The following is a 25,120-nucleotide window of genomic DNA, read 5'->3' on the forward strand; positions in this document are numbered from 1 at the left end:
GCTTGCTCTTGAATTACTTGTTTGCATGGATTAATGGTTGACTTTTTACAAGAGTGATTTAAAAAGCTTCTGGATGTATTTCCTAAACAGGATTTGTGAGGTTTTTAATGCTTTAAAAGACAAAGTTGGAACCAAACTGAGCTGTCAAGTTTTTTTTTTATTTCTTTTTCTTTTAAGTAGACTTGAAATTGCTCTTGGAGTCAAACTGACCTTAGATTGCTTAACAGAGTTGTGCCTGATGCTTTCCAAAAAGCAGATACTATGATCTTGATATATTTCTAAATATTGAATCCTCCCCCACTACCCCCTAATCTTTATCCATGGATGCAGAGGTGCATTGGTAAAGCCCTCTTGTCTTATCTCTTTGCAGGCTTGTTGATCGGTGCTGGATGCGCCCTCTACCCCCTGGGCTGGGACAGTGAGGAAGTCCGGCAGACTTGTGGCTACATTTCTGGCCAGTTCGATCTGGGTAAGCTCACTCGTGGATGCCACTCATTTTAGAAAGCAAACCTTATCTGATGTTTCATAGAATCAGAAAGCAGAAAAGGGACGCATAAGAAAAGTCTATCTTGGTATTGCAGTAAGCACTCATGTGTGACAATATAAATTTGTTTAGTGAAGAGTTACTGATAATCTACTGTTTGCCCAGTACTGTGATGAGTGTTGTAGACACAAAGGTAAGAAAAAGCCCCTGCTCTCAAGAGTTTATATTCACTGATGAATTCATTCAAAATCATATATTTATCACCATTGCATGTGCCAACAGCAACTCTGACTGTGGAATTTGCAGTCTATCTGAGAAGGGAGGCAAACGAAACAATCAAGGAAATGACAGCAAGGGCGAAGGAGTCCAAAGCAGTTTCACTCTAGGTTAACAGACCTCTTTGGGAAAGGGTGAGCATGGAGCTGCCGGAGCTGAGTCCTGTACAAGTGACGCACGTGTGTCATCAGGAGTAGACGGAAGCACCTCGGCAAAGGCATAAGAGAGGAATGAGAAAGCTCCTTAGGAGACTGCAGAGATTCCAGCAGCAGGAACAGCAAGGCGCCACGCCCAGACATGTGACTGAATGATCAAGGACCAATGTGTACTAATAACATTTCAGATATATTTCACTTGTAGCCATAGCGTATTCTACTTTGCAATCTATGAAAAATTTTGCAGAGCACCGCATGGGTTGCATCATTTTAATTTGTAATCATTGGATAGTATTTCACTTGCTTGATAACCTTATATTTACTTAGCCACTTCCTTATTTCTTTCTGATTGGGCATTTCTTCTGTTCCAGTTTCCATCATGTTAAGACATAGTGTAATGAGTAGTTTAATGAATATAGGTGTTCGTTCTACTGAATCATTTTCTTAGAGTCTTTTTCTAGAATTGGTGTTACTAGAACAAGGAATATGAACCCATAAAACACTTATTGCTATAGGGGAAAAGAAATACCTTTTTCTCACCTATTGCTAGATTCAAGGCTAAGGCTTCTATAATAAAAGGCAAATTAGCAAGAGAAAAAGCATACAAAGTTATTTAAAATAAATTTTACATGGCATGAAAGACTTTGTAAAGAAATGAAGACTTGGAGAAATAGGTAAGCCTGTGTGCTTTTTATGCTAGGTTTGATGAAGCAGTGGGTAGTCGTGCAGAAGTATTATCAATAGTGTGATTGAACAAAGGGGGTATGCTCTAATAGTAATAAACTGGAGAACTTAGCAAGGCCTGCCTGTTCAGGTTCCTCTCTGTGTCCTTGTGTCTTCAGAGATAAGAATTTTCTTTCTCTCTAGGTATAGGAAGGATGGCTGTCAAATGAGGTTCTCATGACCTACGTCAGGGGAAGGTCATTCCATTCCAGGGAGAAGGGCAGGGGGAAGGTGAGGGTGACCACACTGTTTCTGCTGTTCTTTCACGGGCCGAGGTGCTGAATTTGGAGGTAGTGTGTCCTGAAGCCCATCACTGCCAGGTGATAGGAAATATATTTTCCCTACCATATGGATAGACAGGCTGAGAGCCTGACTATTGGTACATAGTAAGTTGCTCACTTAAACTCCTACTTTTCACATTCAATATTTTATTGTAAGAAGAAAAATTCTGAGGGATTTTGTCTAATGGTAGTATTAATACATCCCAAATAATTATTTCTAAATTTCTATAACTTCTATGAAAAAAATTTTCTGTTAGATACTGAAAAAAATGGACAGAGGTGACACAACATCATAGGTCTATTAATTTGAAAATGATGCAAATTTTGTTTGACTTAATGGATGGCAACCACCCTCCTTCCTTCCCTGAAAGATAATACTGGCTCTTTAGGTAGAGACGACTGTGTTCTAAATACCACCCAATTTGCATGAATAAAAAAATAAGAGATTTCCATTTGCCCATTCTTCTCTCCAAATCTGGATTAGTTTGTGATGGCCATAAATGTAGAGAAGGGAAAAAAATGCTGAAATGCTGGCACAAAATTGACTGTCAATGTTTTTTTTTTTTTTTTTTGGAAAGCAAACGATGTCCAGAGGAGATATTTTAATACGGTGTTTGGCATCTTTCTTGCCCTGGTGTTTGAGGCATTCTTGGCTGTTTAACACAGGCCCCAACTTGATTAGAATCCTGTCATTGCTGATCTGTTGTCATTGTGTGTTGCTGTATTAATTAGCAGATTATAATGAAACTCAGGTCCTGTCATTGCAGTTTTCATTACCACACCCCAGTCTTTGCATCTTCTCAGCATTGTGGGTTATAATTTTGAATGTCAAGCTAAAACTTAAAAAAAATACTTGCCTCTTTGCTAGTGGTAATTATTTCTTATGCTATTAAACTCACTAACACCATTTTGGCAATTTAAGACACCATGGTGTTTTCATTTCTGTTTTTTGTTATTAAATTTGTCTTAGAATGGATGATGAGAAGAAAAAACTGGCATCATATACAGGTAAAATGAATTCTAGGTCCCCTGAATAATTTTGGGGGGTTTATCAAGTTCTGTTTCTCCAAGTTACTATTATCTTTGTGGACTCTGTCAATTTTTCTTCCGAAAGAATATCTAAAAAGAAACTGTGGCACAGAGACATCACTAGGCCCATCCCACCTACCTTCCTATGTTTTCTCCCTTTAAAAAATCATTACTATTTCCCTGAATGCTGATGAAGGCTGAACTTCAGTGAATTAGTGAAGTCACAAATTATGGAGTTAAATTGAGAGGGTACCTAGGACCTCTAGGACCAGGGTTGTGAGTCACAGCGTGAGTCTGTGGGAATTCTCAGTAAGGACGGGGCACAGTTCTAGTGGCATACATGTTGCTTGTCTCTGCCACACCCTGCCGCTGCCACATCTGAGAATATGAGCTCATTTCTTCCTCTTCATCTTCCTCCCAAGAGTTGGGGAATGTTAATGTTTTTAAAGCTCATGCTCTCCTTACTGTAGAACTTGGGTCACTTTTTGGCATGCTGTTTTTGAAATGTTGTTACTCTCTCATCTAGAGCATCCTAAAAGAAATAATTGCTTTTGTTTCTATGTGGATGATTATTTAAGGAATGCATTCATTTCAATTACTCAGCCAACAAACATTTATGAAGTGCTGACAGTGTACAGCCCCTGGGCCAGGTGCTGGGGATATGGCATCAGCGATGAATAAAAAAAGAGATTATTCACTGCCCTTTAGGAAACTAAAACTAGCAAGAGAGGCAGATATTCAAAAAGGTAATATATGTGTGAAGTACGTTAGAAAGAAAAAGTATTGGGTGCTGCAATGGGCATTGTTACTGACTTGCCGACATTATTCCACCCTGGTTGGTGAGTCTAAGCCAAAGGTTGGCAAACATTTCTATAAAGAGCCACATAGTATTTTCAGTTTTGCAAGCTATCTGGTCTTGGTTGCAACTACCCAACACTGCAGTTGTACTGTGAAATATAATAGGTGGTCCCAATAAAACCTGTTACAAAAACAAGCAGTGGGGCCATAGATTTATTATCCCCCATCTCAGCCAAAGAATAACCCTGGTATACCAGAAATGGTTTCATTTCAGATGTGCTCATTCATTGATCCCTGCAGCCCCCAGGGCAGCTGGTCAGGTTCTAGGACAGTTGAAGATTGCACTGAGCAGCCCCATCCAATTATCCTAGCGTGCTGTATGAATACTGCAGTTTTCTTGTTGGGTGGCAGTGGGAAATATGGTGGCAAGTACTGTCAATCAACCTTGGCCACCCCACCCCTGACACTGGCATGGGATGGGAAGGCTTAAGCCCATTTGAGGCAGTGAGACTAGAGGCTTCTGAAGATGAAGGGATCCCACGTCCGAGAGGGAGGCAGCAGAAGCCATGCTCTCTGTCCTCTGGCAGGCCCCTCTGACCAGGTGGAACGGCAGGAGCAAACAGTCTGCTAGAGTAGAGGTGAGCAAAGAAACCCAGCCTCTGGATCAGCCATCCCTGGTGCTGGCGTTCCCTGGGAACTTCCAAACTCACCGACACACAGTAATTCATCTCCTTATCAGCTAAGGTTTGATGGCTGTTTTCTCTTACTTGCAGCCGAAAGCACCCCGACTGGTATTTAGTTGCTAGTTCATAATTCAAGGGGACCTGACCTCACCTGGGGGCTTCCTAAGCAAGTATTACTTTTAGCTGAGCCCAAAAGGCTGTATGGGATTTAGGTGGGTAAAGATTGAGTGCTGGTGTGTATCAGGGTGGCATGGAGGGGTAGGCTGCAGGGAGGGCCAGGAGAAGAGCCAGAGAGGATCCTACTTTAAGTTCTGCTTCCCTGTTTGGACAGGTTTAATCCCAAGTATCAGCCATGGTACAAAATAATACTTTATTTAGTTCAGGGGTAGGAAAAGCCTCCTAGGGTAAGAACATTTAAACTGAGTTCAGAAATGTAAGTGGTAGTTAGGCAAGAAGGGATTTCATAAAAAGCTCGTGCTTGCAGTTGTGATGTGATAGGAATCTAAAGAACGTCCTTTAAAAATACCTCCTTCCCTTAGTAAGGAGTACTGGGGAGAATTTTTTTTATGTGTCTTAAAAACAATTTTATAAGTCTATTGATTCTTTCTCGAGCATTTTTAAATTTTATTACATACAGAACCCTGAAGCAATTTTGCAAAAGTACTCCCTTTTACAAATCAAAGGTCGTTACTCTGTTTACTTTTGGAACACATTAATTTATGAAGACACAAGGAGTCGGTGTGCATACACACATTTCTAAAGCAGAGAAACCAGCGTCCAAACAGGCTGCATAATGAGTTTGTAAATTCTCCAAATAAAATTGTACGGCTTGCCTTGACTGTAGCTCTCAACCGTTAGCATTAGAATCAGTAGTCGTCTTATTGAGAATGTAGATTTTTTAGTCTCCACACCTTAGAATTATAATTCTCTCATTTGTGGTTTAAACAGGTGTCCCACGTAATTGAGGTACAAGTTGTCGGTGATCATACTATGAAAAAACATTGCCCCAAGTTATATGGAAAATTAATTTTTTTGTACTTTGCTAGAATTTATTTAACAAACATTAAGTTTTATGTAGATTAGGATGCTTTAGGTTTTGGTTACAAAAATCTGGCTCAAACTGTCAAAACAAAGAAGACATTTAAGATCTCTTATTATAGCAAGGTGAGAGATAAGGTGACCTGCAGACTGGACTGACATACGGGCTCAAAGATGTCCAGGGAAGAATCCAGGAAGAATCAACTGTAGATTAGCTATAACCATCCACCATCTGTAGGCTGGCTTCATCCCTGAGCCTGGTTCTCCCTGTGGTCCTAAGTGCATTTGGCACTTTTGCTCCAAGCGTCCTGTTCATGTCAAAAGGAGAAGAGGAACTTCTCCCAAGTAATGGTCTCAAAGTTTCTCTCCTCACTCTAGTTGGGCCAACTTTATTGTGTGTGACTCTTAAGGGGATAACTGCCGCCAGGGCATGCCATGTGCTAATTGGCTTCTTACGGTCCAGCTTGGATGCACTTAGAGTTTTACGAAACTGGATTTTACCAAGGAGGAGTGGGATTTGTAACTGAAAGATGAGGCTAATGGGAAAAGAAGCATCTCAGTGTGTCTTTCTTTAGTCTGACTTCAGTGCCCTGGGCTCCTTTCAGCAATGTAGCCTGTGGTTGTGGACAAAGTAATGGTTTATGCTGTGCAAGTGTGATCAATGGTGATTTTATTTATTACTTTTATTTAAGAGAACCATACAGCGTAAGTGATAAGAATACGTAGTGTAGCACAGCGTCTGGCACAAAATAAAAGCCCAGTAGATGTTTGCAATTAGACAGGACCATTTTTAATTTAATTTGCTGATCAATCTTTATTCTTCCTTTTATATTCCATAACAGTAAGTTTGGGTTTACACATTAAGCATAAGGTCTTTATAATCAGGTCATCCAATTGATTTAATTCATGCCTCAGAGATACTTTCATCCACCAAAGACTTTTCTAATTATATCCTTGTGATCAAAAGTAGTGTTTCAATTAATTTGTCTTACTAATTTGCCAAGTAAATTTGAGTAATTATTGCTTTCATTTTGCTCTTTAATTTGATTAAGAAGCCATCATGCTTCCTGCTCTTGAAATTATGCTGTTGGCTTCTCAAGAACACTACCATAAACTCAAAACTCAGAGCCTCTGGGTGTTGGAAAAGATAAGAGCCTATTTCTTCCAATTTTCAATCTAGGGAAGAAATCTCTTCTGTTCTCATCTGAACAATGATCATCCCACATCTCTTTGGACACTTTTCCTTTAGCTCATTGACTTCTGATTCAAGCTTTCTCCTCTCCCAAATCTAATCATACCTGAGAAAAAAACAATTTGTAAGTTATGGGGACATCAGTTGGGTAAAAATGGGAACAAAAATAGGATTTTTTTTAAATTTTGAGCTTTTTCAGGCTTGGTGCTTCTCAAGCAAGAGAACCTGCTATTGGCCTCCATGACTTTAATATGATAAGCATCACTTTGGCTAGAAACTAGAAGGCTCTTATGACTCTCATGGACTCTTGAGGCTGCTTCGTGCTCAGGCTGGCCAGGCAACAGAGGCTCTGCCTGATGGCTACAGGCATCAGAGTTGGGTGCCAGAGTGGGACTCACCCATTGCAAGAGGCAGACATTTGCAGAGAACAGCAGTTAAAGTGTCTGTCACTCAGTGCAGGAAGAGACCCCTAACACTTGCTGCATCAGTCATTGCTTAAAGTAAATTAATTATTCCATTATGAGATTGCTATTTGGAAGACTGGTTTACAGTAACGTACTGAATATGCATTGAGATTTAGCCAAATTTAAGGTATTTCAAGTAGCGATGGTGTCCCACATTCCATTTGGCTATTAACTGGACCTTTTCCAAACTTTTGACACTTGAGTGCGAGTCACTGGAAGTCATTTAGAAGGTCCAGCATGAGCCTGAATTTCCTCCCCCAGAGCTCAGCACAGGAGAATGATGGAGGAAAACCAGGCAGCTGCTGTAAGTTCAACCAAGACCCAAATTGGGTAGGAACCCACGGGGCACCCAGGAACTTGGCTCCAAATGATGCTGGCAAACTTCCGCCAGCCAAGGAAGCTCAACTTGGCCGGTGATGACATGACTGAACAAAGTGTTTAGGCACCACCCAGGCAAAAACCAATAAGCTTTTCTGGTCACTCAGCCTTCTTAGGGGCCTCTTTTCATAAGGTGGTTTTCTGCACTCATTCCAGAAGGTGGGGAGAATACCACATTCATTTCAGGGGCATCAATCAACCTGCCCATTCCAGTGGGTTCCATGACAACAAAATGAGAGCATGAACATATCCACTTTAAGTTATAACTTAGTAAACACCTCCAGTCCTGTTTTAGGAAAAAGTTCTCCATTCTCTACAATCATAGATCCAATTCTCTCTGCTTCCCTAAACACATCTTCGCAGGTTCCAGATGAACTAGTGGGACAGGATTTTCGCAACTTCAGTGCCTAGCTTGGTGTTTGGTATTAAATAGATTCATTTACTTATTCAGCAGATATTTATTAAGTACATTTTATGTGCCACATACATAAAATTATGAATAAGGTAGACATGATCTCTACCTGCATGTCATATATTTGCCATTTATTAATGATTAAAAGAAGGGAAAGAGAATGAGAGGAAGGAAGGAGAGAAGGAAGGAAGAAAAGAAGTAAAACCCCCTACTTGCTAATTTTTTATCACTAAAAAGGCAGCTGCCATTATGTTTCTGTATTTATTTGGCCACTGATATCCTTCCTGGTAAGAATTGTGACATCACTCTCTAAAGGACTAATGGCTTAATCATCTCCTAGAAAAAAAAAATCAATGTCAGAATCATAGCCTTAAAGAACCATATATTCTGATAGGTGAAAAAAGAAATTGCTCTGAATTCTGTTTTTCTTCAAGTCCTTTTTGGTTTGTTATTGCTGTGTAGGATCATTCCCACTCTTGTAATAATGCCCTTTTAAAGCCTCATTCAATGGCTTGCAGCGATTTATAGCAGTGGATTCAGGAATTGCAGAAAAAAGGAAATGTCTTAGAAAACCTGTGGGAATAAGATTTCTTGAGATATGGCCCTAAAACTATTGGGGAGAATATGCTAGTCTGTCTTTTAAAGACTCTTCTTCATTTTTTTTTTTCATTGTTGTCCTTTTATCAGGAAAAAAAAAAAGATGTACCTGAGTGGTATGCCTTTTTAGATACAGCGTAGAGCACTTAAGGAAATTTAGAAAATTGAACTGTTTCATTCTAATTTTTTTTGTGTGCATATTATGTGCTCTCAACTATTTCCTAGGGTGTTCCACTTGAATATTAATCTGGGGCTAGAAAAGTACTAATTTTAAATTTAACTGTTTGTGAGGATATTTTTGATGTGTTGGATTATCTCACAGGAATGAACTATGTTCAATTGACTGTATCTGATATATATTAGAAAGAAAGGGTAATTAAAACAAATTGACTATCTGAACATCCTCTTGGATAAATTTGTAGATTTTATCAAGATTTTCTGGTAGGTAGAATTTGGGGTTAATGTAGCTGCCCCTCCTTCCCCAGCTGTCTCCTTTTGATGACATAATACAAGTAAGTTCAACCAGGACCCAAATTGGGTAGGAACCCACGGAAAGTCCCCCACCTGCTCTCTGCCCTCAAGAAGATTCTAGTTGAGAGAACTCAACTATATTTATCCAATCATGTGTTCATTCAGGATAGTAACACTGAGGAAAGACCTTTCACTGATGTTGCCGGGAGATTTATCTATATGAATGTCAGAGAAAGTTTTTTCAAATCTTTAAATTACAGTCTTAATCTCCCCGAAAAATATCTGCCCAGAATTGAGAATTTGTATTCATGTGCTGACTTACCTATTAGTGACCCTACTGTGTATTTTTGCCTTTATTCCATAATAAAAGATAGAAAGTAGCCCCGTCCTCTTGATAAGTTCTCCTCCTGTTTGGAAAGGGACGTTTGTTAGCATATTGATTAATAACTCACCAAAAGAGTTTTTGGGAATAAAACCAAAAATATAAGAAAGTGATCAAAGGACTGATCTGACTTCCAATCTGATCTTTAACCTGGTAGAATGTTGACAAAAATTAAGGAATATAGAAAAATTCTAGAGAAAAACTTACTAACTGAGCAGTTGGGTGGGGACTTTCATTTATCAAATCCTTTCAGAAAATACCATATGAATGAATTATTCCATATTAATGTATTTTCACCTTAAAGCGATGGTTAATGGGAGAAAACATGAACTGGATTTGAATCTCAATTTCATCCCCTTACAACTGTTTGGTTCTGGGCAAGCTATTTGAGCTCTCAGAATTTCAGTTCTCTCTCTCAAAAGGGGATGATAATACCCACTTCTCTGCTGACTGTTAAAAAGATTAAGTGTGATAGTATAAGGTGCTTTGCACATGGAAGGCATGCAACAAATATTAGTCCCTCCATTCTGCCTTAATTACCAACACAGTTCCTACTTTAATCATGCTGAAATATTTTGAGGATGTATTATATACTTCCCCATCATTTCAGCCAGAACATATAAAACATATAAAACATAAACATGCTTTCTTTTATCATTAGTGGCTGTATTGTCATATAGAGTCATTCCTAAGAGCGGTGGACATTTGTGGAGTGTTGTTGCTCTTTTATGAAATAACCAGGACTGAAAGAAGTTTTAAGTTCTTTCTGGTTTTGTTGTTGTTTTGGAAGAGTTTTATGTCACACTGTTATTAATTATTCATTGCAGTCATTAATTATGTCTTTCTCTCCTTATTCTCTCACTTCTAATTTGTGTCCTTTCTACTTATCATAAATGGTTTTTAGGATCATGCTTTGAAGAAACACTGTTCAGTTCTCTATTTCTGTGTATTTTGTATCTTTGAAGCATTGATTTTTGTATGCTCTGGCCAGCATTTTTTAAACTCCTGATTGGGGGTCATGCTTTGGATAGCTGAAGATGTCAGTTACATGATATCTGGCTAAGCAAGCCACTTTGAGTTAGCAACTGGATGTTTTGATGACACTGGTAATTAAGTTCAATGTTATGGTAAGCCTTGATCCACACACTGATTGTAACTAGAGTTCTCCAGACCATGTAGGGGGCTAATAGTTCATCAGTAGGCTTCAGAGAATGTGTGAACCTACTGAAATGGTGTATAATTTTTATAGAATTATGCACACATACTTTTTTCCAAAGAGAGTATTCACAGTTTTTTTTTTTTATTATTCAAATGGTTTCCTGACATCTGAAGATTTAGAACCTCTGGTAAACCAAGTCTAACATCAAAAAGCTTAGAGATCTGAACTCTAGACCTAATCTCCTAACAGTCTTCAAATCTCCCCAGAAAGCTGGAAAGCCATTGAACCCTGTTGATTTTATTTCATTATCTACGAAAGTGTTTGCCAGAGGGATGTTACAGGGAAAATAATCTTTACTTACAATAACCATTATGCAAATAAATTTTCCCATATACCAGTTCCAATTTGAAATCATGAAAATGTACATTCAACCTTCCTAGTAAGTTGAATATGCTTCCACTTAGGATCATAACCAGTTTCATTAGTGCCCTGCTGGAGACAGTTCTCCATGGATCTCATGTTTTAGCACATTTTGTGAGTAGAGGCACTTTATTCTGGGATATCTCTTCAAAAGTGTTTGTATAGTGAATAGTCTTGGAAGCAGAGCAGAGGACAGGATTGTTTATTGTCCAGTATAATAAAAATAGTATGTCCCTCTGGGGTAAAGATTGGGCAGATTTTATTGCAGTCCGTTGTAAAACATTCAATTCCCTTAAGTTGGGGTTCCTCGACTGTGACACAAACTCACTGGGTTGGCTGCATCCACCAAGCTGCTTTACATCAGCCCCCATTGGAGGTGGGAGACAAGGGGAAAAGGTGTAGACATGAAGCTCATGCAGGTCATTGTGCTGTGAGTAACACAGTCCTTTGTCTCTGACCCAGGAGTCTCCTATCTTTTGCCAGCATCAGTGAAATTGTGGCAATCTAATTTGTTAGCTTGCAAATAGAGTAAAATCTCAGACCTTTTACAGTTCTTGACAACACTGTTACAATGCCTATGATTCCTTTTAAAATATTTCAGCATAGACAATGATATATGTGTATTATTTAGAAGAAACCACAACTCCAGTGCATACTCCAGGGTGGATACTCAAGGATGCTACTACAGATGCTTCTGTTACTCGTATCTTGACCAACACCAGAAGCTTTGCTAAATTAGCACAGCATTTGTCAGAAAGGGAATTTTATTGGTGGAATTAATGTCTTATTCGTTAGCATGATGAATGTTAAAAATGGGCTTTTGTTGGTGAAATTAAAGATATTTAAGATTGCAGATTGGCTAAAATAGTTAGAGGCACTCCCTATGGTTACATGAAAGGATTTAAACATCCCTCCAGCCAAGGAGGCATTACTCTGTCTAAGTGATATTCAAAGTATTTAACAACCAATTGTCATAGGCTCTGAACAATCTGAACTAGCAAGTGCTGGCCACAGTGCTGAGCAGGCTCCCCCAGTGGCATTAACTATCTGGTTTCTGGGACAGGAGAATGAGATTCTCTAGGGCTCCTAGGGGAAGAAAGGAACAATGGGATATTTGGAGAGCTTAGAGCAGTGACTGTTTACCTACCAGGGCAGAGGTATGTATTGTAGTATCTTGGAAGTGAGTACAGCCTTATTGATGCATTCAGCTGTGCCCTCACTGCTCTTAGGAGTGACACCCAAGGCTTTAGCATCCATAAAAGGTTCTGTTTCTCATCTTCTGTTGAGAAGATTTATGGTTGTTTATTACCAAAAGAAACAGAATCCTCCCCTGGAACATTGCTGTATTTGCCTCTAGTGGTTCTTTCATGTAAGTTGGTAGTACAAACACCTACAAAGATAGAGAGCCAGAATGTAACTAGCTCCCAGAGCAGGTTGATTAGCTGACTTTTGCCTGCTTTTTGGTGGCTGTTTGTTTATTAAGTGTCTGTCTCTGTAGCAGGATTTGGTCTTAAACCTGCCTTCATTATAACTTGGAAATGAGGTTGTAGAATAGTAGCTACCTCTCACCATCCCTCACATTTTTTCAGCAGCTATTGTAATTTACCAAAAAAGTCTCAAGGCTCTTCTTGACCAAATTGAATTAGGTCTGTTCCCCAGAGCTACCTTATAAGCAAGGAGGATCATCAAGGAGAACCTCTTAGACTGAGGGCATCCAACCAACATCAAAGCAGTGCTTGCTGCAACACAGTGCTTTTAACTGGACGCCTGGAGAGTATATTCAGAGGCTGCTCAATGGCCAATGGAGGTGTGAGTGGGGATAGTAGAGATGGATGGGAAAAGTAGATGAAATGGCATCAGGATGGAATGCAGCACCTCTTCATGTGGTTTGTTGGAAAATCGGCTGCAGCCACTGACCACACCGACAGCAGCATTTAGAGACAGACGGGGTCTTTTCACACGCTCTTTTGGGCCATCCATGAGTCAGAGGAGCTGGGTTTCAGGTGTTGACGGCCTTTATAAATAGCAGCCACAGACAGAAACTAAAGGATAATCTTTATCACCATACACTGAACAAAGCCCACTGGTTATCTTAGCCACCTCCACCTGCAGATCAGATTCTGTGTCAGTTCACAGTGTGAACACAAAGGTCACCACTATGCATTCTTTAGACAGAGCCAAGCCTTTGCCTTATCATCTTAACGGTACATTATCTCTAGTGAATCTTTCAGGACAGATTCCGTGCTAAGGGGCAGGATTAATAGCAACTGTACTGGCAGATACTCAGTGGGCCAGACAAGACAAATGATGAACCGTTTTTTATGTGTAAATGGTGCAAATGTGTATATTAAGAAAACTACCCACTGGGTCACAGAACAGAGGTCCGTTTGATTGGTGTGATCATGAGAATTCAGAAGCCACTCTACTCACATTGCTTTTTCCACACTTCAGTTGAAATTTATTTATGTTTCTGGAGGAACCAGGGTATTTTTGTTTCTTTTACCATCCCTTAGCATTGATGATATGCTCAAAGCATCATTACCACCCTTTTCATGGTTATGGGACTCTCACCAGGATTTCAAGATGGAAAGATGGAGGGTCTTGATTCAGTGTAGATTTTATGAGGGAGGACCTTGGATGGATCTACAGAAGGGAAAAACGATTAGGTTTGGTGTGGTATGAAAGGGAGACCCACAGGAGCCTAGATATGAGAGGAAGTGAAGGGAGTTTGTTCCTGTGTAGCCACACCCAACAGCGTCACCTGGACATCTAGTTTTTAGATCTACCAGGGCCAGGTTCCGTAATTGGCCCACATCTGCTCTTATCCCTGCCCACATAACCCTGCTTCTTTCGTTTTACATTGATCTCTTTTCTACTAGTAGTTTACTTGTATTAATACAACATACAGCCATGTGCTGCATAATGATGGCTCGGTCAGCAATGGACAACATATACGATGGTAGTCCCGTAAGACTATAATGAAGCTATGTAATGGAGTAGGCTATACCATCTAGGTTTGTGTGTGGTATGCTGTGATGTTTGCCCAGTGACAAAATAGCTTAAGGACACATTTCTCAGAACATGTCCTTGTTGTTAAGCAATGCATGGCTGTACGTATGTCCAAATGTCCTGGTTTGTTGGTGAAAAATATTGTTGGTTTATTCTTTTTCTCACAACTTTATACTTCTTTGTTCTGGGCATGTGAAATTAACTTTAAAAGGGCAGGCAGGTACTTATGTGGCGTATGCACTAATTTCCCAAATGGTCAGGACTAGATTTTTAGAGAAGAATAACCCAGTGTCATCAGCCTGCTGCTTTAGATTGGGAGCCAGGAAATTGCAAATTATAAACAAAGAAAAGGTCTCAGCTACTGAAAAGAACACATTTGAGAAATCAGGGAAAGTCTCTTCAGCATCCAGGGCAGCGGTGTCCTCATCAGGAAAATGCAGGAGATGGCCTAGATCAGGGCTTGGCAAACTATTGGCCAAATTTGGTCTACATATTTTTGTAAGTACAGTTGTATGGAACACAGCCATGCTTGTTCGTTAATTCAGGGACTATTGCTTTTGAACTAAAATGTTTACTATCTGGCCCTTTTCAGAATCAGGTTGCCAACCTTTGACCTAGATAATCCTTCTCCAAGGTCACTCTGGCTCTAGGATCTGCGATGCTGTGATGCTCTGGGTGCCAGAAGTGACAGAATGATAAAAAGCCAAAAGGATGCAAAAATGGAGGTGTGATGCCCTGGTTCTTGACAAGACTTGGATTTAAAAGAGCCTCTGTGCCATTCGGGTTTAATCCCTTTGCTCTAATCCCGGACTCGCATCCCTCCTGCCTTCCTGCCTTGCCTGGAGCACTCACAGCTGGAGCTGCCTGGGGACGACTTTGATTGCACGTAACACTCCTGTGGTCTTTCTCATTGGAGCGCAGGCTTTGCTTGTGTAAAATCTTTCACATGTATGAGCTGGAAAAATCCCTTTCCTTCAGTGGGAAATACCGTTTCCCACATGGAATGTATAACCGCTTCGTCTTGCCAGGCTGGAGAGATTGTGTTGGGGAAAAGGGGCCCTCTGTGTCCCTCTGTGCTGCTCTGGTCCTCTGGGTGCCTCCTCCTGGAGAAGAGGGAAGGATCTTCTCTTCCCTCCCACCGGGGCACACGGGTCCTGCACGCTTATCCATGTCACGTGTCACTTCACAGTGAGATTGTATGATCCATGCTAGAATGTCATCTTTATTTCAGTGAGTTAATCCAGCTATTCTTGGATTGGCTCTGATTGGCAGGAATGGGAAGAGGTTTTGTGGCAGACAGAACGTGGCCAGAGGGCAGGTACCACCTCGCTGTGCTGTGCTTAACACAGCAACACTTGCAAATGCGGGGCGAGAGGGTAAATGAGAATTTTCATGAGGGAAATTACAGAATACAAGCGGCCGTTGTGCGGTTTCTCATTTCACCTGCCATATGACCAGCGCATGTATTGATTTTTTGCTCCCTATACTTACAAGCATAAAGTCCCTTGCTGAGTTTCTTATAAACATATGCACATATATTTAACTTTATGTGTGTGCTTAATTTTGATTTGGAAATGATTTCAGATATATGGAAAAGTTGCAAAATAATACAAAGAATTCTTATATACCCTGTACCAGATGCCCGCCATGTTCGATTTGGCCACATGTGCATTATCATTCTTTGCCTCCCTCCCACCCCGCTCTCACCCTCGCAGCCACATCTTTCCAACCCTCGATACTTAAATGAATAATTCCTAAAGATGGCAATTTCTTACCTAGCAGTGCAATTACCCAAATTAGGTAATTAACATTGATATAATACTATTATCTAAGCTGAAGACCTTATACTGATATGTTTCAAATACAGAATTGTTAATAAAATAAATGGAAATGATGTTCCCCATGCTGGGTATTGTGTGTTGTGGACTGTCTTTATGCTTTATGGTTTTTCACTTGAAGAATATAATAAGCACAAAGCAGTATTTAAAATCTCCAGATGGGCTGGGCTTAAGGTATATCCTAGCACTCCTCACTACCTATTCTTTTGGGGGATTCTAGAGGGTACAGGTGTGCGTGTACCATTCCCATTATTTGGTTGTAGACAGCACCCCCTGGGCACATCCCTAAGGATTGTATAGAACACAATATCGATGGCCTTGGGTTGTGTGCAGGTCAACCCTGACCATCAATGTGTGTTTATACTTCCAGTAAAAACCACACATAAAGAAACAGGGAAAGGAGCTTATAAAAAGTATAAAAATAGCCACACCTCCATTCTTCTCTCAGCCTTTTTACTTCTACATTTTCTGCCCACCAACCAAGTTTGGGTATTCTTCTCTCCTCCTTCTGGGCACGTGAGATATGGTTTTTCCTACTTGCTCATTAAAAGTTTGATTTAAAGCTTTTGTATGTTTTAGGTCAAAAGTTCAATACCTGTTTCTTTCTTACTAGTGATATTAATACCTTTCTTTGTTCAGTAACTTCACAAAGGAGCAAATGGAATTGGTCCCATGACAGATTATTTTTGTTCTTTATTTTAATGCGCATGCAAACAGGATGGTCAGAATATGAAGAGATATGAAAGAATTTATGCAAGAGGAGAAAGACCTATCAAACCTTTGTCTATGCTATTTAAAAATATGAAAGTTTTTTCTCTTTCATTGATCCTTCTGCCTTCTTGCCTTCATTATTCATACAGCAACAAGGATAAAATATGCCTGCTTCTTCTCTACCCAAACTTTGCATTTAAATATAAACATGTCAAAAATTTCAAAATATTGCAGATGAAGGATATTCTGCCTTGATAAAGGAAGTCGTGGCTTAACATTTCCTGACTGGGGCACTGCGGCTCCAAGGCGTGCTGGGAGCTCAGCAGTGACCTTGTGCGCAAAGAGAAGTAAGCTGGGAACCTGTGGAGCTCAAGTTCAAATTTTAGAGCACAGGAAGGCACAGCAAACATGGAGGTTTTGTGATAGATGGCAGGTGTCGGAGGGCAGGCACTGTCTGGGCTACAGTGTTTCATGCTGTGCTTTACAGAGCAACCCTGTATACAGGGGAGGACACTACAGCAGAGCCCCTGGGTTAAAGTTAGGATGATATGGTGGCTCCAGCCAAACTGCCGAGGGTTCACAGGCAGATGGCAGCCCTGGAGGGGAGCTGGTGTGTCCCCAGGAGCTGAAGCCCTTCATAAGCTGCGGCTCTGACAGAGTCAGGGTCGGCTCAAAAGCACTCAGTTTGGAGACACGTCGAGAGCCAGGTTCTCACGCAGGGAGCATCAGTTATCTGAATTCCTGAAGGCAGCTTATTTTAGACCCCACCTCTTCATATCCTCTAGAGGAGAGGGGTTGCCAAAAGTGCCAGATTTGGTATTGTTGCTCAGGAATTGGGGGTGTCAAGTCCGTGCGAGATGTAGACCTTCAATAACTAGAACCACGCAAGGTAGACGTGGGCAGGTAGAGTCTTCTAAGAATACTGGCAACATTGAAGGGGTAAGATAAATATATTTTATATATATATATATTTTGGCATATAAATGCTCATGAAGACAAGTTCTATAGAACAAATGAAAAAATTCATTCAATTTAGATGTTCCTTATACATTATCTGAACACCAGAGAAAGTTCTGAAATCAATTTGACCCAAGTTCAAGTTCAAGCTTTATCATTTATTTGAGATATTGGGCAAGTTACTTATCTTTCATGTTACTCAATTGCTGCATCATTAAAGTGAAAATGATGTTGGGAAAGTATAAACAAATAGAGGATCGTAGACAAAAATGACTAAAGGAAATGCCACTTCTTAACTATTTAGCCCTCACTCTCAGTCTGTACATGACAGCTATTATATAACTATTAATTTTGGGTTTCTGTTTGGCACAAGTATAGTGTCCAATATCCATTCATGCCACAAGTGTGCATCAGTTGCCTGCTGTGGTCCAGTCATCGTGCTGAGCAGCAGAATACACCAGTAGAACAGGCAGACGCAGACGCAGACACACATGGTGGGCTCCAAAATGTTAATTGAACAAATTAATGAAAAGGCAGAGGTTAAACGGCATTGTCCTTACCAGATGAAAAGATCACTGGAATTCCATTGTTCTGTGTGGTAAGGCTGGGTTCTTTGTACTGTTTCTCTTGTTCCTATTACTTCCAAAAGCTGCACTAAATACTAATTTGAGCCATGCTACACAGCCAGCCACACCTCGCCCCACCCCTGGCCCCACTCTGGGGCCGCGCTGGAATGCTGCCACACCACAGAGTCTTTTTCTATCTTCTATCCTCTTGGCAGGTGACCGTGGTATGCCACTTTCTGTCCCATTAACCTCTATTTTATCTGTCAAGAGTAGTATTCCCATTGTTGAAAGCAGCAATTTGCCAACCAAGCAAGCTTGGAGTCCTGTTTGATGGAGCATTACAGAGAGCAAAAGGGAAAGTTTAAACAGATTTGCTTCTCTAATTTCCTGAAAGGATCACAGACAAAACTTGCCCTGTGGTAAAATGCTTTCTGTTTGCATTATAATAACAAGCATTTATTGCCATGACAGGGGAAAAGAGAGGGGATGGAAGAATGGCCCCATATTTCCTGGTTTCATTTAGTTCCATGACTACTCATGGCAAGTACTCAGAAAGAATTTTTTCTTCAATGACTGTAAAACATGGTGCTAATTTCTTATTATTGGGCACATGGGTTTTAACAATGGAATCATACTGAGAGAGAAAAATCTACTTTCCCCTTTCCTTTGGAGAAGTTCAAGGTGTAGTGACAAGTCTGTTGCTGGTAAATCCTTAATCTCTCACAGAACTCTTGATGTTTTGCTTTCACAGTTATGGTTTTATGGGGGAAAAAAATCCCTCTTCTATCTGGTTTATTTCATTGAACTGAATTTCTACAAAACATGTATAATATGCAAGGGATGTTTCAAAATAATACAACTGATGTGAGCAATACTCCATAGAAAGAAAGCTTCTTGAGACCAAGGACTCTGCATTATTCACTGCTGTGTCTCCAGCTCCTCTGCAAAACAGATAGTAGGTACTTAAGATTTATTTGTGAATGTTAAAGACCTCCTATTCCCATCCAACATACCAGTGAAAATTCTGAAGAGGAAATTTTCAGGCTTCGAGCTCTCAAATTCTGGAGATGGCCATACCCACCCCATCTCTCACTTTGGACCAAAAATGGCATCTTGAGCAATACTCAAATCTGTTTACATTCCTCCATTACATTTCCCATCCCCTTCGTCCAAACACACTGTTGCTGGGCCTCCCACGTTCATGCTTGGCTCACTCCTGCGCATCCGCCGGGTCTCGGCTTCAATTTCACTTCTAACTTAAGTGTCCCCTTCACTGACCTGACCACACTATGTAGATCCCTTAGGATTTGCTGCCTTAGCATCTTGGATTTTTTCATCAAAGCACACATCACAGGGATCATTATATAATTCTCTGAGTATTGTTCAATGCTAATTTCCTTGGTTAGACAATAAGTGTGTTGGTAGCAGGGACTCTATCTGTCTTATTCCCAACTGAGTCCCTAGTCCCCAGTGATTCTTAGTAGGAGCAGGCTCTCAATAAATGTTTGTTGAATCAGTGAATAAATGGAGGGAGGAAAGAAGGGATGGAGGGAACGGAGAGGGAGGGAGGAAGGGAAGGAGGGAATCAAGTGGGGTTGGATTACTTAGTGTTTCTTCAGATTTGCTTAAGTCCTAGTGACATGTCTTGCGCTTAGTAGACTGGTCTTGACCATTTCTTGTTTCCTCAGATGTGCGTGTGTGTGTGTGTGTGTGTCTGTGTGCTTTTATTTAATTTTGAGGCTAGTTTGATGGGCTGTCTATATTTCCATATAATCCAAAATACTAGAACCAATCCATATTAAATCACTTTTTATTTAGTAATTATTTTATAAATTAGTAAATGAAAATTTTTATGTCTGAAATGGAGGAATATTTTTCTTTCAACTCACACTGAACATTAGTTTCTTATTCTGGACCTTAACCATTTGCTGAATGTTAACAAAATGTGTGCATTATACACATAGACTTGCATACATGTGTAATCAGAGGCCATGTTTTCTTACATCCTGAAACATTTTATCCTATCATGGCATACTCTTTAAGAACCCTTATTTAATTTTCTCTCGGTTTTCATCTGATAGACAACTGTTCTGACGAGTTGATTACATGTTTTATGACGAATAGATCCAGAAACATAACAATTACAAGAAATTACGATGACATGCTGAATAAGGGAAGGAATTGGGTTTGCCCCAGGCGGATGGTAGTGCGGGGAGTGTGAGGAAGCTGGTGCTGAAGGCTCTTCTCTGGCCCGTGGTCCAGCAGGAAATGGCAGGGCTAGGATGCGTGGTGGGATGGTTTAGCTTTTGACAACAGAAGCAACTTCACAGACCGTTTGATAAAGAAAAGCAGGAAAGGCTTTGTGCACTCGCTCCTGTCTTCTATCTCGCCCCCCAGAGCAGATTCTGAGATGAGGATTTGTGTTCATGGAAATGTGCCAAGGACAAAACAGTAAGGAAGTGAGGAAGCGGCGGGGTGAAGTCATGAACACCAAGCAAGGGTGCATTTCGGGGTGAGGGCTCAGCCTCAGCCTGAACTCACAGGGCTTCTGGAACATTCATCACACTGCAGAGTTTGCCCCTCCCCGGAGGCAGGAGAGCCAGGTGTGCGCACTCCTGCACAAGTTCATCACTGCGGGTCACACCAGGAGCACCTCAGCTGTCAGAGAGCCAGGGCAAAGTGGCTGCAGCCCCTCGTGGGTCCTCAGAAGAGGGTTGTAAGTACGAGCTGTTAGGAGCTAAGTACACACGGAAGCTAGAAGCTGGGGAGTGAGAGTCCAGACCCGGCAAAGGGGTCCAGAGGAATCGGGTTGAACGTCTACACCATCGGCTACAGCTCCCCTGCCATTTAAACCCCCTGATGTTTAAACTTCTGCTATTTTATTGACTTCTCCGCAGGAAAAGAAAATGATATCCTCTCTGTCTTTGTCCTCTGATAGTCAACCTTTTAGTAGCTTCTTTTTTCATCTTTATTTAATACATGTAGTTACTGTCACATATACTATTCTCAAATAATTAGCCCCAGCAGCTACTTTTTCTTGAGTCATTAATAAAGAATTATATACTCTGCTTTTCATGTTAGGTCATGGGACTATATGGAGGTCAATACCTTGTTAATAATGAACGATTGATTGTATTCAGTGGTATGAGTCCTATGCTGAACAGATAAACCACAAATTTTGCTGACTCTTTGAAAGGTTCTAAACCACTGGCCATCTCTTAGCTACCTATTAATTCTCCCTCCCAGATTTATTTAATCCAGAGAAAGAATAATTCAAAATGAACATTATTCTCAAGACTCACAGCCACATTAGCCCACGGTTGTCAGCAACTCTGGTCCATGAAGGGGACGCGGTTACCTATGAAAAATGCTTATTCTATCTCTCGGTATTAATGGGCGTCATTGTGCCAGTGAGACCTACCCTGACGTGGAGATGTGATCTTTCAGCATCTATCATCCTGTTACATTTAAGACACTGTCTATGAGGCTGGAAATACATACCTGGTTTGGGAAGGTCTGTCCAAAAGTTCAGTGCCAAAACAGGACCGGAGTGACTCTTAAAATAAAACCCCAGATTTACTCCGTTTCTCAGGGATGGGCTGGCCGCCTGCTTTCCTTCCTTCCTTCCTGTTTTTATTTACCCTTTCATCCAACAGTTATTTACTGAGTGCCTACTAGGGGCCAGGCACTGTTGTAGGACTACAGCAGGGACAAAATACACAACGTCTCCCCTTATTGAATCTTTCGTTCTAGAATAGAGACTGAAGTTACACACACACACACACACACACACACACACACACACATGAGTTCTCATAGACCGTGGAAAGTGCTGTGTGGGTAGTAAAGTGAGGTACAGGTTGGAGTGACTCTGATGAGGCAGGCAGGGCTGGGTGGTGTCTTTGCAGAGGTGCCATCTGAGAAGGAGCCAGTTCTCTAATGATTGAGAATTAGACTTTCCTGGGTGGAAGGAATAATGACTGTGAAGCTTCATGCCAGCAACAAGCTTGATGTGCTCCAGAAAAGGTGGCCAGTGTGGCCGGAGAGAAGACAAGGGGAGAGTGGTCATGAGCTCTGAGCGATAAGCAGGCATCAGTTCACTTAAGGCCTCCTAGGCCGTAGGAAGGACATAGACCTTTGAGAATTCATGAGAAGGTTGTAAGAGTGTGACTTGATCTGATTGGTTTCTTAAAAGGTAGATGTCTGCTTTGCTGTTGGTGATGATGTAGGTAGAAGCAGGGAGACAGGACAGCAATGATGGCAGGTGAGACTGCCTGGGGGTGCTGTGGGCATTTGAGAAGGGGACATACCCAGGGTAGATTTTAGGGGCAGTGGCAAAGGACTTGCCGCTTATTACTGGGAAGTCCTCGAGTAGGTCATTCAACTTTCCTAGGCCTCAGTCTTCTCATCTGAAGGATGGGGATGATACCCATGTACCTACCCTACTGTGTTCTTATGAGGATTAAATGCATTCATATTTAATTAATATTTACTCCATGTAAAGCTCTTAAAATACTTTTGAGCAAATAGTAGTCAATATATATTTATTATTTTTTTAAATTGTGATTATTGGATGTGCAAAGGGAGGAATCACGGACGACACCTAGACTGGGGACTCAACTATGCAGCTTGTCGTCTGTGTACACAGGTGATGCCCTAAGTACTTTGAAGATGTGGAGGCTCTTAATCTAATTTTGCTGCTGTTGATTCATGGTGACCACAGCCATTAGCTCACACAGCTCCGTCTCTCCTTGCCTTTTTATCTGTACGTGGGACACAAGCTAACTACCCCTCCAGGAAACTTCCAGAAAAAGCATGAAGCTGAATTGCATGTTATACCTAACAGTCTTTGTATTTTTCAGTAGAGAAGTTATTAATTTTTCCCAAATGAACAAGGTGAAAATGACTGTATTCTGTAGCGAGCAAGACTGTGCAAACCTACCCCCAACGGCTGAGGGAGCTGAGAGGCCGAAGGAAGAGGCTGACAAATCCAGTTTCTCAGAGAGAAACATTCAATAGGGACTTACGAAGAGAAGCCATGTCTGGGATGGCTGGGAGATTGTGGATACCTGCATCCGCCCTCCAGAACATGTTCTTTGTAAAAGCAAGATTTTAGGGTAAACACATGTGCAGCCGGTCACGTCTCAGACTTTCTTGCGAAATCGTGACCACGGGGGAAGTTAGGTAAACATCTTTATAAAGGGCTATCTACGCTGTAGGCATTGTTTCTTTATGAGGCGTTATCTATGCTACAGGGACACCTTGGTATGCAGGAGTCAAACCTTGGTCATCACGGTGGCTTTGCTTCAAGATGGCATCACTCTTGCCCAACAGGCTGTTTTCCTACAGACTGACTGTAAAAAGGGACATGGTTTTTAATCTAAAGTCTATATGTTCAATGACTGTGAAATCCAGGTGTCTCGGTGCCTGTGTTTGTGTCTAATGTAATGTGTAAACAAGAACAAAAGGGAGGAAAATGGTTGCTGTTGGAGTATAGTCTGATAAGATGGTAAGACCAGTGAAAAGAAAAATTTAAATTGGATCAGAAAAAACAACGTCAAGGGAACGATATCACAGGTCTTTTATTATGCACACAAAAAGTATAACTTGGATGCCGTAAAAAAAAAAAAAAGCTAATGAATGCAGAAACCTATTCCATTAGCCCAGATAGGATATTTTGGGTCAATGACTTCTTATTCTTGGAATCTGGAACCCAGGTCTGAGTCCTGGCTCAGATTATTACTAATTATAAGCATACACCGTCTCTTTTAAATTCCAGCTTTTTTGTCAACCTTGCTGAGCTAGTATTTTACCTCACACTGTTGTTAGAAAAATCAAAAAAGACAATATATAAAAAAGCAATCTACTAATTATATGTTTAGTATTGTGACTATGTTATTACTATAAATACTAATCCAACTCTGAGAAATCAGGACCCATTTGGACCCGTGTCATTATGTTTTCACTTAAATGACGCTTTAACTTGAAGGTTGACCCCAGGAGAATCTGAGAGTTTTTGTCCCTGGTTCAGACAGTAGAGTCATAAATAGCAGTATTCACTTTAGCATTAACCATTATCCTTCAGATGGGTTACCTCCTTAGAGCAGCCCTTTTGCAGAAGGATTGCATCTATATTTTGATTTTTTTTCCCCAAAGTACTCTATCATGCACGTGAGTTTGGGTGCTTTAAATTAGAATTAACGCCGTCTCTCCCATTCTGGTTGCATTTTCTCCCTTTGCTCAGCCAGGGGTGTGGACATTGGTGGAGGGGATTAGGCTTCTCTCCTGTTAGCCAGCATGAGGCATAGCCCTGGAGATCCTTCTGAAATGCACACAACCATTCTTGCTTTCTTCGCTCTCAAGATAACTCTCGGCACATGTTATCATTCCTTTTGAGTGAGGACACCATGTTCCTAGCGGGTATTTCCAAATACACACACACTGGAAAGAAATAACAAAGCCTCCTAAAAGGTCATCTTCATCTATGCTGCTTTCTTTCTTTCTTTATCCCTAGGTAAGTGTGAGATCGGCTGGGCCTACTACTGCACGGGAGCAGGGGCTGCCGCCGCCATGCTGCTGTGCACGTGGCTGGCTTGCTTTTCTGGCAAGAAACAGAAGCACTACCCATACTGAGATGGAGCCCCCAAGAGCAGACGGAGGAGAAGATGGGCCAAAGTGGCTTGAAAGGGGCCGAAGCATCCAGCTACTTTCAGAAGGTGGAATAGTTGTTCTAATCCAATGCAATGCTAACGAAATGAAACCTAATAAAACCAGGAACGTTATATAGGAAGGAAGGGGTGTGGGAGATTTGTGAAAAGAAATGGAAAGTATGGAATGACAGAGAAAAATGGACCAAAGGCTAAAAATATTTCAGGGTGTTGGGTGTTTCTATTCCACAGAATATTGTTAACGTTTAACAAACACACACACAACAAATCTATATATGCAAACAAGGGTTTTGTTTGTGTTTTTGGTGTTTTTTTTTTTTTTTAAAGATGAGGACTCAGTAAATCAAAAGGGCTAGTAGAAACAGTGTTATGTTGGGCAGCAGGGCACCCTGCAGATGTTCCCTGTAGGCCATGGCACTCCTGAAAGCA

General features: G+C 40.9%; 1 long non-coding RNA gene across 1 annotated transcript; it reads left to right on the plus strand.

The window, feature by feature from the left end:
* Window positions 1-364: 364 nt before the first annotated feature.
* Window positions 365-24,836, plus strand: LOC105809921. The gene is made up of 2 exons (XR_001137476.1): window positions 365-469; window positions 24,538-24,836. It is a non-coding gene; the product is annotated as an uncharacterized LOC105809921 (long non-coding RNA).
* The last annotated feature ends 284 nt before the right edge of the window (window positions 24,837-25,120 follow it).

The sequence above is a fragment of the Propithecus coquereli genome, unplaced genomic scaffold (genome assembly GCF_000956105.1).
Source record: "Propithecus coquereli isolate 6110/MARCELLA unplaced genomic scaffold, Pcoq_1.0 Scaffold201, whole genome shotgun sequence".
NCBI lineage: Eukaryota > Metazoa > Chordata > Mammalia > Primates > Indriidae > Propithecus > Propithecus coquereli.